Here is a 15,194-nt window from a genome sequence, read left to right on the forward strand (position 1 = left end):
AGTCTGTGCGTTCAAAACAGTCCTGTAGAGCTGCTGTGGAGCCCTCTGGCCAGGCCCTGATCTGCTTCACAGTTGGTTTGCTTCTCGTCAACAGAGGTCTGTAGGCTGGAATTAGCATAACAGAGAGATGGTCTGATGAACCCAGGTGGGGGTGGGGAAGGGCTCTGAAGGCCTGTCTGATGTTTGCGTAGACCTGGTCAAGTGTGTTTTCTCCCCTTGTTGCAAAGTTCACACACTTGTGGAAGTGTGGCATTACTGTTTTCAATTTGGCCTGGTTGAAATCGCCAGCGATTATGCAGACCAAGTCCGGGTGTGTGTTCTGTAGTGTACTCACAGACTTGTACAGTATGGAGAGTGCGTCCTTTGTGTTAGCGCTGGGGGGGACGTAAACAGCTGTGATGTTGACGGTATTGAATTCACGCGGTAGGTAGAATGGACGGCAGTTGAGGGTTAAAAACTCAATGTTCTCTGAGCAGTGACTTGTAGTAACTACAGCGTTTGTACACCAGTTGTTGTTAATGTAAATCCACACACCACCTCCTCGAGATTTACCCGTGCTGGTGTGGTTTCTGTCCGCGCGGAAAGTTGTAAACCCATCCAGTTTAATGGCGCTGTCCGGAACGTTGTTGTGAAGCCACGTCTCTGTGAGGATGATCGCGTTGCATTCTCTCACCTTTCGTTCTGTAGTTAAGTCCAGCTTGAGATAGTCCATTTTATTTTCCAACGACCGCACGTTTGAAAGGAGAATAGATGGAAGTGCTGTTTTGTGAGGGTTTCTCTTCAGTCGGTGTTTGATGCCGGCTCGGGAACCTCGCCTTCTCCTCCGGCGTGTGCTCAGACTCCACCGCCGCTTCAGCTGCTTCCAGTGTCGGCTGGTGGGGGAGGGGGAGCCCGCTGCCTCAGAGGTTCCTTTGTCTCGGGACATTATTCCAAGACCGCGAATAGTTTCGCGATCCATGGCAAAGTTAACTCCGGATATATCCTTTGTGCAGTTGTTGCTTCTAAGTCCCAATAGTGTACTTCTGTCGTATGCGATTCTCGGAGACGATTTGGACGGTACATTTAACACAAAACACACATTTTTATCGGGAGCCGGCTTGGCCGCAGCCTCACAGGGCGCCGCCATCTTGGAAAATTACGTTTGGGCACATGTTGAAGGTATGTGCGCAAGTCTTCCTGGCTATAGCAGATGGATTAGTGATTTTAAAAGTAAGTCGATTCTGTTTTTTACCATGATAACAAATTAGTATCGAGAATTGTGGAAAATCACAGGTATTGGTACCGACGACTGAAATTCTAGTATCGTGACAACCCTGGCACACGCACATAAATATGTCAACGGGGCAAATTGCTAGTCCGTGGGGGTTGACAGTGTGCCAATTGTGTGAAGCCAGTCTTTCCACCCTGGCCTCCAAATATCTCAACCATTGTCCCCTTCAAGGATTGACGTTCGACAAGCGCATTTTAAGTACCACAACCATTACATTTGCTCACCATTTACGAGGGACGTAGAGGTCCACAAATTCACCAGCGTCATTCTGCATGTTGATTAGCAGGTCGTCTGCAAAGCAAAGCTGCAGAGAATATTTTATGTCAACAATTTCACTACACACTCCAATACTTCCATTCATCCATCCATCTTGATGCACACATTCAAAATAGCCACAGCAGTGCGTTTTAATATAATTGGCTCACATGACCTGGGAGCTATTGAGCAAAAACGCTATTAACAGTATTAATTCATTGAAAAGAATTTAAGCATTCATCACATAGAGCCTATTTGGAACTATCATCCTTCACAGTTTGGGGTCAAAAAGTCACATGACCTGGAGCTATTGAGCTAAAGCGCTAACATTTATAGTCATAAATTCACAAAAAATATTTGAAGCATTCGAATGATATTATGAGGTGTATCTCAACCAGCCTATGTGGACTATCATCCTGCACAGTTGGGGGTTAATAGGTCACATGACCTGAGAGCTATTGAGCTACACCGCTAATATTTACAGTCATGAATTCACTCAAAATATTCGTAGCTTTGGAATGAAATTCTAAGAGGTGCATCTCAACCAGACCATGTGGGGCTATTATCCTTCAGTTTGAAGTCAATAGGTCACATGACCTGGGAGCTATTCAGCCTCTTAGAATTTCATTCCATTGGTTAAAATATTTTTAATGAATTTATTACTGTAAATATTAGAATTTTAGCTCAATAGCTTCCAGGTCATGTTACCTATTGACCCAAAACAGTGGAGGACGATAGTCCCAAATGGGCTGGTTGAGATACACCTCCTAGAATTTCATTTGAATGCCTGCTTGTTTTAAAATTGAATTTATTACTGGAAATAGAATTTTACCTCAATAGCTCCCAGATCATGTGACCTATTGACCCCAAACTGTTGGATGATAGTCCCACATGGGCTGGTTGTGATACACCACTTAGAACTTTATTCCAATGCTTCAAATATTTTAAATGAATTTATAACTGTAAATATTTGCATTTTTCCTCAATAGCTCCTGAGTCATGTGACCTAATGGCCCGTGATATTGCAGGATGGTCGTCCCACATGGCCTGGTTGAGATATACATATTTTCAGTTGAATGCTTATTATTTTATCCGATTTATTACTGTAAATGAGCATTTTAACTCAATAGCTCACAGGTCATGTAACGTTTTGACCGCAAAAATTGCAGGATGATAGTCCCATGTTGAATGCTCCTCAGATTTTTTTAAGAATTTGTTAATTTGATATACACGGATGAGATTTACACATTTATCATTTGGAAAAAAAACGGACGCGTTTACATGTTATCACACTATGCTTTCCCTTCGATCTCTTTAACGGCATTTACATGCTATCGTAATGCAATGCTTTCCCTTCGCTCTCTATACCGGCGCTTACATACTATAGCACTGCCCTGCTTTTCCTTCGCTCTCTTTTAACGTAAAGCCTATAATATGGGCACGCTTCCCGTGCGACTGGCTTGATCGCAGTGTTACCTGGAAGCGAGTCGAACCGTTAAAGCCAGAATTAAACCCAGAACGTCTGCACTGCGAGACGGACGTGCTAACTAGTGCGTCACCGTGCCACCCCAACCCCTTTCTCGGCTAAATCGCAATCTCGCGGAATGCAACGTGCCAATGCGTGGGGGTGTAAAACTGACCAGAAGACTCTTAGCATAGCAACTAACATGTGGAACGTCCACGCGTACCGGCGTGGAAACTGCCAATTAAACTGCATTTTAACTTTTTGTCCTCTAAACAAACACACACAGTAACGCTATCTGTTTAACGACGATAAACGTCGGTAAAATACACGGTAATATCACCGCATGTGCTCGTTTAAGGCGGTTCCAGAAAGAGAGCAACGCAGAGACTCACCGTAACCGACAAAAGGACGACGAAAAGGACAGGCCACCCCTTCTTCTTCTCTGATGGTATGACGGTTGACGGCAGTTAGCATCCGTTGCGGCCACACATCAAAAACGTAAAGTCTAAAATTTCAAGAAGCATGGCAGTCATATACAAAGCAAAAGAATTACTGGATTATCATTCACTTCGTACACTTTATTGTTCTCTTGTCTTGCCCTGTGCTGAGGTTTGGGGGAATACTTATAAAACTTCACTACAGCCACTTATCATTCTGCAGAAAAGAGCAATAAGGACTATTCATAAAGTCAACTACTTGGAACACACAAATCCACTTTTCATACAATCCAAACTATTGAAATCCACTGACATAGTATCTTACCAAACAGCAATCATCATGTATAGCAAGTAAGCAAAACAACTACCAGAAAATATCCAAAACTTATTTAGGAATCGGGAGGGAGGTTATAAGTTAAGGGGGAATCACAACTTCAAAATCTTAAACATAAGAACAACCTTAAAAGGTTTTTGCATCACTATAACTGGGGTCAAACTATGGAACAATCTAAGTGAGGAACTCAAGCAAAGTCCAAATATCCACCAGTTTAAAAGAATGTACAAAAATATGTTGTTTAGCGGGTACAAAGGCTAAAAGTGCCAAAGGGCTACACACAAGTTAAAATGAAACAGAAAAATAAGTGTGAAAGTGTATCTACTTGTGGTCTGTTGTAGAATTACAGTATATGTTGAATCATTGGTTTAATGCACAGGTGTCAAACTCAAGGCCCGGGGGCCAGATACGGCCCGCCACATCATTCTATGTGGCCCGCGAAGACAAATTGTGCATCAAATTTATGTGTCATTACTAGAATTGCAAATTGTCTTCACTTGTAATATCTTTTTAAAAAAATATTTGACCAGTTTTTACTCGTCTGATTTGAAAACGACTTATTTGTCAGTTTGTTTTGTAGCTTTTACTGTATATAATAGTGTTAAGAGTAAAAGTGATCAAGTCATCACAAAAATCACGAAAAAAATCTTATATAAGACGCACCTGACTATAAGCCGCAGGGTTCAAAATTTTGGAAAAAAGTCGCGGCTTGTACACCGGAAATTACGGTATGTGTTGGAAATGATATACTTTTTTATCATTGGATTCTATGTATCTGCTTTTGTGTGCAAGATTCTCCGCAGTATGTGACCATCTAGCCTTGTGAAAATGACTTGGGGGCATATGGCCGGCTAATGACTGGAGTCATTAGCCGCGCTATACAATAAGCCCCATAGTTAGCTAGACATGTTCAGATCATGATTGTCATGGGATGGGTGAAGCAGACAGAGGTCTTATTTAAGTTGAAGTCATGAGTACGGCACAGGGATGTATTCCCAGGGCCACTAAGACTAGGTCTTTGTTAAGCTAATAGTCATGAGACGTCCATACTGCTCCGTCCATAAGAGTATCCCATTTGTTCTGTGGTAATGAGATAACTATGGAATGTACTTCCTGCCTGGGAACCTACCCGATCATGTACACTTGCCCCTTTGTTTCTCTCTCAATAAAAGGCACGGCTAAATTCGAGCAGAGCGCAGATCTCAGCCACACTTGTTGCGTGTGTTTGGGGTGCGCCCTTCTGCGCAGAAGAAAACGCTAAGCCAAAAAGACCTACCGCCTCTGAGATTGATTTCAGATAAATGTTGTCAACCCAACAGTATGTACTACAATTAACCCAGTAAAACTTTTTATTTGGCAGCATGGTGGAGCACTGGTTAGCATGTTTGCCTTACAATGCAAAGGTTGTGGGTCCGATTTCGGCTACGGACTTTCTGAGTGGAGCTCGCATGTTCTCCCCATGCCTGCCTGGGTTTCCTCCTGGTATTCCAATGTTCTCCAATGTTGAATAGACGTGCATGGTAGGCCGACTGACGACTATAAATTGTCTGTAGGTTTGAGTGTTAATGGTTATTCGTCTATGTGTGTCCCGCGATTTGGTGACAACCAGTTCAGGGTGTCCATGACTACTGCCCAGAGTGCGAGGATGTGCTCCAGCAAAGTAGCACTACTCTGTGAGTAGGCATGTTCAGAGAGCAAGAGTGCGCTCCACTCCTATTAAAGGGTAACTCAACCCAACATTTTCTTTAAAATATGTTATATATGCCCACAGGAGCCGAAATACATCATTCTTATTAATATTGCGTCCTTGGAATAAGATAAGTAACAAAATTCACTCGTTCTTATCCATCACAGGGGGGCAACCATATTGCCACTCGCTGCCGACTAAAAATGACATCACAGTTGCCAGGTCTCAAGTCAAAAACAATCGCAGTTCAGCTTTAGAAAACTGGTGAGCAAAATAGCCACCCGTTCAGATGGTGAAAAACAGGTGGATTTTAACGGTTACGTTCATATTCAACAAGTGAAAAAACATCCCTGCGTTTCAACTACTTGGGCAGCTGAGTCACGCCGAAAGTTACATCATACATCCTAAAAAACGGCCTTCGGAGAACGCACCCTGTGAATTTGGACACAGCTCCCGACTCCCAGCTGGCCTGGGAACTCCTTGGGATACATCGGGAAGAGCTAGAAGAAGTGGCTGGAGATAAGGAAGTCTGGGCTTTCTTGCTGAAAATGCTGCCTCTACGGCCCAACCTCTAGATAATCGGTAGATGATGTATGTACGGATGACAGGACAAAAATTCAGTATTTTTACTGGGATAATTATTCACTTTGTAATTGTAATCTAATGGACGTTAAAAAACAAACAAAACAAATGTGCTCTATGCGCTAAAAAATAAAAAAAATAAAATAAAAACCAGGACCAATAAAGCATTTGGATTTTCTTACATTTTATTTTAAAGATATCACTCAGATGTTCCTATGGAGAGAAAAATGCACATTATAACACAAGATACGTGCTGATGACAAAAATGTCATCTTACTTGGCAACAACACCATCATTCTTTGCCAGCCTGAGGATGGAATCATCAGACTCCCCCTGTTTTGCATTTAGGAGAGAACACGCACATGTAAAAAACCACAAGCATTTGAACCATTGAACACAATCCAGGATGACTCACCATTCTGCGGATGGCGCCACAGATGGCATAGGTCTTGAACTGACTGTTGAAACGACCCGTGACATTGTCCACCTGTAGCAGACATAGTTGAATGAATGACTTTATTTCATACATAGAAATACATCCACATTACATATAATACAGAACGTACATAGAGCTTGAACAAGGACAAACTATATACAGTGTCTGACAGAAGTTCTGTCGCTTGTCCATGTTGTAGAAACAATGGCTTATAACCTGACTTTGACTCACCCAAATGAGGTGTAATGTATGAAAATAAATTTGCTTCACTGCAGAAATATTGATCTTTTAATGAACACAGAAAGGTCAGAGTTTGGCAAAACAAGTTTTGTCGGCTTGTCATACAATACACCCAATCCTAGCAAAACCTTTGCAAGTTAGAAGGCAATATCAACATACTAAAATGTCAAGAAATATTAGCTACCTCTTCCCAATTGTTAGGGTTTTTCAGATTATCCTTATCGGATGATTATGTTGGAATGCAACCGGTAATAAATAACCTACCTTGTCTCATCCTACACAAGGTCGTAAAAGTTCCCCCTGATATGTTTTGGGCTTCCTATTCAGTCTACACCAGCCCCCACTCTTAATAAATATGTCCTTGCAGTTGGGAGGGTTTTCAGACTTCATTCCTGAGCGAGTGAACTCTCCACCTGCAGGTGTCTAAAAGGACTTGCTTGTCTCCCGTGTGGTTCTTGCAAAATAAGTTAGAGTGAGCACAACTCTAACACCTTTTATGATTGGTGTTAGAGATTTGCTCACTCACACTTATTTTGCAAGAACACCACGGGAGACAAGCAAGTTCTTTTAGACACCTGCAGGTGGAGATTTCACCCATTGAAGGAATGAAGTCTGAACCCTCCTTCCTGCAAGGGCATATTTATTAAGAGAAACAGAGTGGGGGTATGAGTAGGCTGAATAGAACGCCCTTGTTCTAGATCAAGGTGCTCCAGTACTGGCCAGCCCAGTCACCAGACACGAACATCATTGAGCATGTTTGGGGTAGAATGATGGCGGACGCTTGGAAGACAAAACCAAAAAATCTTGAACTCTTGAGAGGCACGCAAGACTGCATTCTTTCCTGATGATTTCATCAATATGAATCATTGTCGAACCGCATGGATGCAGTCTTTCAAGCTCAAGGACATCAATTCAGCTACAGCTTTTTCAATTGCCTGTGATGGGTGAGTCGAGTGACGCGACCGATATCGAACAGACACCGCTGCTATGCAAGTACGTGAACTCTAATGGGCCGCAAGAAGAAGTGATCAAATTGACGCCACTATTTTTCTTTAGATTATTTTAATAGTAGGCATACAACTTATGTATTGACACTACGTTGCATTATAAAAGGCTTTTAGATTTTTAAGGCTCCAGACAGGTATGTTTTTTGTTTTTTTTTGGGCCAATATGGCCCTTTGAACATTTTGGGTTGCCGAACCCTGGCATAGACAAAGAGACGTGCTTACGAGCAGTGTTCCCTCTAAGCTGCGCAATTGCGGACTGGTCGTGCAGTCTTGGCGCACATGAAATTACATGCTGCGCACAAAATACAATTCAGCATAAACTGATTGATTAAGATCTACTGTTAGACGTACTCTAATCTAATTAAGTGGATGAATGATTTTCTTTCTGTGCCTTTTTGTAGTGTAAATCAGTAATTGACAGTTGTCCAGCCAATGATATGTTTCACTTAGGCTACATAGTATATGTATGACACATATGTGTCCTGCCTATCCATGCAGTGCGGCAGAGTCAAGCGATGCAAATGCTAAATTAGCTAATCATGGCGAAACGAATGAGCAGCGACACATCCACTCGCCAAGCCAAAATAAATAAGAGATGCTTCTTTTAAGTTTGGATGGCTGTTGGAGTGTGTGCAACTACAAGAGGAAACAGTGAAACTGGGTGAGATTTTCTCTTTTTGAATGAGAAAGGTCTCCTCTGCAAAACATGCAGTGAAGCCAAAGTGGCGGGCGAGTTTACGGAGGGAAAAATACGGAAGAAATGGAAGTTGGACTACCTCGCGCGTCACATTCAGCAGAAATGTCATTTGAAAGCTGTTGGAATTGTACAAAGACTCAAGATGGGAGAGCGGATCGGTACGTTATTGCAAAGAACGCAAAAGATCGACAGAAAAGGAACGAGCTGTCACACAAAACAAAATCCGACCCCGAGCAAGTTAAAGTTCTCATTGACAAGATTTATTTATTTATTTATTTATTTGTTCATTCATTCATTCATTCTGGTGTTGCACACAGTGGTCCACAGTGTGCACAGGGAGCTTGTGTGTTTGCACAGTCACTTGAAAAATTAGACGGAACACTGCTTACAAGGCACAATTAGAGCTTTCTGGAAAGCCAGGATCATTGCAGAAGAGCAACGTGACGACAAGACAATATGGAACTTGGCATGTTTCATGGCAAACTTGCCCAATTGTTTAATTTGGATACAGAAGTCATGGACTTGGACGGATTTGCATATAAATATCTATTAACAATAATGTGAGTACATAGAGTACATGGTTAAACAGTAGAATAAAGTACAACCAATCTCAGTGTCTTGGTCCTATAACTTTTTGTTTACCATAAGTCATGCCATACCTATTGACCCAAAACAGTGGAGGACGATAGTCCCAAATGGGCTGGTTGAGATACACCTCCTAGAATTTCATTTGAATGCCTGCTTGTTTTAAAATTGAATTTATTACTGGAAATAGAATTTTACCTCAATAGCTCCCAGATCATGTGACCTATTGACCCCAAACTGTTGGATGATAGTCCCACATGGGCTGGTTGTGATACACCACTTAGAACTTTATTCCAATGCTTCAAATATTTTAAATGAATTTATAACTGTAAATATTTGCATTTTTCCTCAATAGCTCCTGAGTCATGTGACCTAATGGCCCGTGATATTGCAGGATGGTCGTCCCACATGGCCTGGTTGAGATATACATATTTTCAGTTGAATGCTTATTATTTTATCCGATTTATTACTGTAAATGAGCATTTTAACTCAATAGCTCACAGGTCATGTAACGTTTTGACCGCAAAAATTGCAGGATGATAGTCCCATGTTGAATGCTCCTCAGATTTTTTTAAGAATTTGTTAATTTGATATACACGGATGAGATTTACACATTTATCATTTGGAAAAAAAACGGACGCGTTTACATGTTATCACACTATGCTTTCCCTTCGATCTCTTTAACGGCATTTACATGCTATCGTAATGCAATGCTTTCCCTTCGCTCTCTATACCGGCGCTTACATACTATAGCACTGCCCTGCTTTTCCTTCGCTCTCTTTTAACGTAAAGCCTATAATATGGGCACGCTTCCCGTGCGACTGGCTTGATCGCAGTGTTACCTGGAAGCGAGTCGAACCGTTAAAGCCAGAATTAAACCCAGAACGTCTGCACTGCGAGACGGACGTGCTAACTAGTGCGTCACCGTGCCACCCCAACCCCTTTCTCGGCTAAATCGCAATCTCGCGGAATGCAACGTGCCAATGCGTGGGGGTGTAAAACTGACCAGAAGACTCTTAGCATAGCAACTAACATGTGGAACGTCCACGCGTACCGGCGTGGAAACTGCCAATTAAACTGCATTTTAACTTTTTGTCCTCTAAACAAACACACACAGTAACGCTATCTGTTTAACGACGATAAACGTCGGTAAAATACACGGTAATATCACCGCATGTGCTCGTTTAAGGCGGTTCCAGAAAGAGAGCAACGCAGAGACTCACCGTAACCGACAAAAGGACGACGAAAAGGACAGGCCACCCCTTCTTCTTCTCTGATGGTATGACGGTTGACGGCAGTTAGCATCCGTTGCGGCCACACATCAAAAACGTAAAGTCTAAAATTTCAAGAAGCATGGCAGTCATATACAAAGCAAAAGAATTACTGGATTATCATTCACTTCGTACACTTTATTGTTCTCTTGTCTTGCCCTGTGCTGAGGTTTGGGGGAATACTTATAAAACTTCACTACAGCCACTTATCATTCTGCAGAAAAGAGCAATAAGGACTATTCATAAAGTCAACTACTTGGAACACACAAATCCACTTTTCATACAATCCAAACTATTGAAATCCACTGACATAGTATCTTACCAAACAGCAATCATCATGTATAGCAAGTAAGCAAAACAACTACCAGAAAATATCCAAAACTTATTTAGGAATCGGGAGGGAGGTTATAAGTTAAGGGGGAATCACAACTTCAAAATCTTAAACATAAGAACAACCTTAAAAAGTTTTTGCATCACTATAACTGGGGTCAAACTATGGAACAGCTCAGTGGCCTAGTAGTAGAGTGTCCGCCCTGAGACTGGAAGGTTGTGGGTTCAAACCCCGGCCGGGTCATACCAAAGACTATAAAAATGGGACCCATTGCCTCCCTGCTTGGCACTCAGCATTAAGGGTTGGAATTGGGGGGTTAGATCACCAAATGATTCCCGAGCGCGGCACCGCTGCTGCTCACTGCTCCCCTCTCCCCCAGGGGATGGATCAAAATCACATGGGGATGGGTTAAATGCAGAGGACAAATTTCACCACACCCAGATGTGTGTGTGACGATGATCATTGGGACTTTGGGACTTTAACAATCTAAGTGAGGAACTCAAGCAAAGTCCAAATATCCACCAGTTTAAAAGAATGTACAAAAATATGTTGTTTAGCGGGTACAAAGGCTAAAAGTGCCAAAGGGCTACACACAAGTTAAAATGAAACAGAAAAATAAGTGTGAAAGTGTATCTACTTGTGGTCTGTTGTAGAATTACAGTATATGTTGAATCATTGGTTTAATGCACAGGTGTCAAACTCAAGGCCCGGGGGCCAGATACGGCCCGCCACATCATTCTATGTGGCCCGCGAAGACAAATTGTGCATCAAATTTATGTGTCATTACTAGAATTGCAAATTGTCTTCACTTGTAATATCTTTTTAAAAAAATATTTGACCAGTTTTTACTCGTCTGATTTGAAAACGACTTATTTGTCAGTTTGTTTTGTAGCTTTTACTGTATATAATAGTGTTAAGAGTAAAAGTGATCAAGTCATCACAAAAATCACGAAAAAAATCTTATATAAGACGCACCTGACTATAAGCCGCAGGGTTCAAAATTTTGGAAAAAAGTCGCGGCTTGTACACCGGAAATTACGGTATGTGTTGGAAATGATATACTTTTTTATCATTGGATTCTATGTATCTGCTTTTGTGTGCAAGATTCTCCGCAGTATGTGACCATCTAGCCTTGTGAAAATGACTTGGGGGCATATGGCCGGCTAATGACTGGAGTCATTAGCCGCGCTATACAATAAGCCCCATAGTTAGCTAGACATGTTCAGATCATGATTGTCATGGGATGGGTGAAGCAGACAGAGGTCTTATTTAAGTTGAAGTCATGAGTACGGCACAGGGATGTATTCCCAGGGCCACTAAGACTAGGTCTTTGTTAAGCTAATAGTCATGAGACGTCCATACTGCTCCGTCCATAAGAGTATCCCATTTGTTCTGTGGTAATGAGATAACTATGGAATGTACTTCCTGCCTGGGAACCTACCCGATCATGTACACTTGCCCCTTTGTTTCTCTCTCAATAAAAGGCACGGCTAAATTCGAGCAGAGCGCAGATCTCAGCCACACTTGTTGCGTGTGTTTGGGGTGCGCCCTTCTGCGCAGAAGAAAACGCTAAGCCAAAAAGACCTACCGCCTCTGAGATTGATTTCAGATAAATGTTGTCAACCCAACAGTATGTACTACAATTAACCCAGTAAAACTTTTTATTTGGCAGCATGGTGGAGCACTGGTTAGCATGTTTGCCTTACAATGCAAAGGTTGTGGGTCCGATTTCGGCTACGGACTTTCTGAGTGGAGCTCGCATGTTCTCCCCATGCCTGCCTGGGTTTCCTCCTGGTATTCCAATGTTCTCCAATGTTGAATAGACGTGCATGGTAGGCCGACTGACGACTATAAATTGTCTGTAGGTTTGAGTGTTAATGGTTATTCGTCTATGTGTGTCCCGCGATTTGGTGACAACCAGTTCAGGGTGTCCATGACTACTGCCCAGAGTGCGAGGATGTGCTCCAGCAAAGTAGCACTACTCTGTGAGTAGGCATGTTCAGAGAGCAAGAGTGCGCTCCACTCCTATTAAAGGGTAACTCAACCCAACATTTTCTTTAAAATATGTTATATATGCCCACAGGAGCCGAAATACATCATTCTTATTAATATTGCGTCCTTGGAATAAGATAAGTAACAAAATTCACTCGTTCTTATCCATCACAGGGGGGCAACCATATTGCCACTCGCTGCCGACTAAAAATGACATCACAGTTGCCAGGTCTCAAGTCAAAAACAATCGCAGTTCAGCTTTAGAAAACTGGTGAGCAAAATAGCCACCCGTTCAGATGGTGAAAAACAGGTGGATTTTAACGGTTACGTTCATATTCAACAAGTGAAAAAACATCCCTGCGTTTCAACTACTTGGGCAGCTGAGTCACGCCGAAAGTTACATCATACATCCTAAAAAACGGCCTTCGGAGAACGCACCCTGTGAATTTGGACACAGCTCCCGACTCCCAGCTGGCCTGGGAACTCCTTGGGATACATCGGGAAGAGCTAGAAGAAGTGGCTGGAGATAAGGAAGTCTGGGCTTTCTTGCTGAAAATGCTGCCTCTACGGCCCAACCTCCAGATAATCGGTAGATGATGTATGTACGGATGACAGGACAAAAATTCAGTATTTTTACTGGGATAATTATTCACTTTGTAATTGTAATCTAATGGACGTTAAAAAACAAACAAAACAAATGTGCTCTATGCGCTAAAAAATAAAAAAAATAAAATAAAAACCAGGACCAATAAAGCATTTGGATTTTCTTACATTTTATTTTAAAGATATCACTCAGATGTTCCTATGGAGAGAAAAATGCACATTATAACACAAGATACGTGCTGATGACAAAAATGTCATCTTACTTGGCAACAACACCATCATTCTTTGCCAGCCTGAGGATGGAATCATCAGACTCCCCCTGTTTTGCATTTAGGAGAGAACACGCACATGTAAAAAACCACAAGCATTTGAACCATTGAACACAATCCAGGATGACTCACCATTCTGCGGATGGCGCCACAGATGGCATAGGTCTTGAACTGACTGTTGAAACGACCCGTGACATTGTCCACCTGTAGCAGACATAGTTGAATGAATGACTTTATTTCATACATAGAAATACATCCACATTACATATAATACAGAACGTACATAGAGCTTGAACAAGGACAAACTATATACAGTGTCTGACAGAAGTTCTGTCGCTTGTCCATGTTGTAGAAACAATGGCTTATAACCTGACTTTGACTCACCCAAATGAGGTGTAATGTATGAAAATAAATTTGCTTCACTGCAGAAATATTGATCTTTTAATGAACACAGAAAGGTCAGAGTTTGGCAAAACAAGTTTTGTCGGCTTGTCATACAATACACCCAATCCTAGCAAAACCTTTGCAAGTTAGAAGGCAATATCAACATACTAAAATGTCAAGAAATATTAGCTACCTCTTCCCAATTGTTAGGGTTTTTCAGATTATCCTTATCGGATGATTATGTTGGAATGCAACCGGTAATAAATAACCTACCTTGTCTCATCCTACACAAGGTCGTAAAAGTTCCCCCTGATATGTTTTGGGCTTCCTATTCAGTCTACACCAGCCCCCACTCTTAATAAATATGTCCTTGCAGTTGGGAGGGTTTTCAGACTTCATTCCTGAGCGAGTGAACTCTCCACCTGCAGGTGTCTAAAAGGACTTGCTTGTCTCCCGTGTGGTTCTTGCAAAATAAGTTAGAGTGAGCACAACTCTAACACCTTTTATGATTGGTGTTAGAGATTTGCTCACTCACACTTATTTTGCAAGAACACCACGGGAGACAAGCAAGTTCTTTTAGACACCTGCAGGTGGAGATTTCACCCATTGAAGGAATGAAGTCTGAACCCTCCTTCCTGCAAGGGCATATTTATTAAGAGAAACAGAGTGGGGGTATGAGTAGGCTGAATAGAACGCCCTTGTTCTAGATCAAGGTGCTCCAGTACTGGCCAGCCCAGTCACCAGACACGAACATCATTGAGCATGTTTGGGGTAGAATGATGGCGGACGCTTGGAAGACAAAACCAAAAAATCTTGAACTCTTGAGAGGCACGCAAGACTGCATTCTTTCCTGATGATTTCATCAATATGAATCATTGTCGAACCGCATGGATGCAGTCTTTCAAGCTCAAGGACATCAATTCAGCTACAGCTTTTTCAATTGCCTGTGATGGGTGAGTCGAGTGACGCGACCGATATCGAACAGACACCGCTGCTATGCAAGTACGTGAACTCTAATGGGCCGCAAGAAGAAGTGATCAAATTGACGCCACTATTTTTCTTTAGATTATTTTAATAGTAGGCATACAACTTATGTATTGACACTACGTTGCATTATAAAAGGCTTTTAGATTTTTAAGGCTCCAGACAGGTATGTTTTTTGTTTTTTTTTGGGCCAATATGGCCCTTTGAACATTTTGGGTTGCCGAACCCTGGCATAGACAAAGAGACGTGCTTACGAGCAGTGTTCCCTCTAAGCTGCGCAATTGCGGACTGGTCGTGCAGTCTTGGCGCACATGAAATTACATGCTGCGCACAAAATACAATTCAGCATAAACTGATTGATTAAG

The sequence above is a fragment of the Syngnathus scovelli genome, unplaced genomic scaffold (assembly GCF_024217435.2).
Source record: "Syngnathus scovelli strain Florida unplaced genomic scaffold, RoL_Ssco_1.2 HiC_scaffold_23, whole genome shotgun sequence".
NCBI classification, from domain to species: domain Eukaryota; kingdom Metazoa; phylum Chordata; class Actinopteri; order Syngnathiformes; family Syngnathidae; genus Syngnathus; species Syngnathus scovelli.